Source organism: Mesoplodon mirus (genome assembly GCF_964341445.2).
Source record: "Mesoplodon mirus genome assembly, chromosome: 7".
Taxonomy (NCBI): Eukaryota; Metazoa; Chordata; class Mammalia; order Artiodactyla; family Ziphiidae; genus Mesoplodon; species Mesoplodon mirus.
Window position 1 is genome coordinate 36,956,777 of NC_138983.1, and position 1,949 is coordinate 36,958,725.

Below are 1,949 nucleotides of genomic sequence, written 5' to 3' on the forward strand. Positions count from 1 at the left end.
TAGCGCCGAGTTAGTGCAAATTGTCCTCCCGCAGTGCAGGCTGGGTAGGTGAGGAGCCGGCCTGGGAAGTGTAAGAAAGAGACTGGGATGCTGTGTGAGTAGGTTTAAGCTTTTGAGCCCTTTTCCGAGTCTGCTGTCACTGTATACTAAGGTCAGAAAAGCTAACAAAATGCCAGAAGATAACTGCATGTTCTCAGCAGTACCACAAAGCTCTACCCTCACCAGCGTGAGCCGACTTCTGCAAGTCACCTCATAACCTTCCCACTTATTTTTAAAGCATACACAAAACACATTTTAGTGCAATTAGAGAACTGGAGATTTTGACTCAGAAATGAAACAGCTGTTGACTTCCAGTCTGCCCGTCAGTAGAGAGGAGACTTGAAAAATCAGAAGCAAGTTCAAACTCTATAAGGTACAGTATTGAACTTCATATGTAGCTCATGGGCCCAGAGCTGCCCAGCAGCACATAATGCATGAAACGAAACAGGTTTCAAACAATTATAAGGCATGACATATAAATCAAGCCTTTAAAATATTTATCAATGCTGCATTTTTAATTGCCAAAAAGTACTCGCCGGAGAGCATAGCTATGACTCTTATTACCCATAGGACTGGCTGTTTGGACGCGAATAATCTTAACTGCTTGCACGCCCATTGGTACCCTTTCAGCTGAGGAGCCATTGAGTCTCAGCTTCAAGAGCAGAGGAAGTGCAAAGAGCCTCTGCACTTCAGAGCTGAGCTTGCTTTGCTAGGAGACCGTTGAGCAGAATCCCAGCACGCTCTGATTTATTCTGCCTGCTGATTGGCGGTTCTCCTGGCCGCTGACGTCATCCTGTTGCTGGGTGGAAAACTTCTGCCGCACCGTCCTCGACACTGACTTCATTCAGATTGTCCTGAAGGGGACGGTGTACCCAGCAGTGAAATCAGATTACAGCTCAAATGGAATTAGAAGGTCTTCTTTTTGTGTGATCGTTTCAGTTACCTTACGCCTCTTAAATGATAGCGTTTCCCCCTCCCCCATAATCTAGTAACCCGTTTTGTGTGGCAGTGTCTCCTCCAGGCCACCCAGCCCCCAGCACCCTCTAGAGCACCATTTTCCTTTGAGTGTAGATGGAAGGTGTTTTAAATATCTCCCAGTTGAGGCTGGCTTTCTGACTAGTTTACGTTTCCCTTTATCAACAGATTTGAAGTATGTCCTTACTTGCCATAATGATTGTGAAGTAGAGCTTTGGACTTTATAAGAAACCCTTTCTAGCTTTCATTTATTCTCCCAGTATTCTGTGAGGCACAGAAAACCAGGAGAAGTGAGGGTTCACTTGTCTATTGCCTTTTACAGATTGCAAAGCCCTTTTTATGTTCATCATCTATTTGTCCCTCACAGCAATCCCACGAGTGAGGTACTATTACCTCCCCGATTTTGTAGATAAGGAAACAAGCCTCCAAATATTAAATTCTTTGCCAGCCACATAGCTCATAAATGACAAGGTGGGGGACTCAAACTCAGGCTTTCTGACCTTCATTTCTGAGTTCTTCCCACTCGGACATAGCATCTTCTGGTTCTGGGAAATTAAGTGGTTTGCAAGAGCCAGTGCAGAGTAAAGAGCTAAACCAGTGCCAGGTCCCACCAATCCCGCCTCTCCATACAGGGCCTTTTCTTCTAAACCTCTTGCTAGATCTCAAGAGGTTTTCTTTAGAGATGTTCTTAGATACACATTTATTTTAGAAATTTTTAGGCTTTCACAAGCTTTTACTTATTAAGTGCAGCTTTGAGGGGGAAAAAAATAGAAGCCTAATAATTTAGATGCACATTTGCATACATTACATAATGCTTCTATAAGGGGTAAGAGTCTCTAGTTGCAGGCTTATTTTAACTTTTAATAGAATGACTTTGACAGAGCAGAAATAGCAGGCTTAGTACCCAGCTCAGGTGCTTAGATGTCAGAGACATT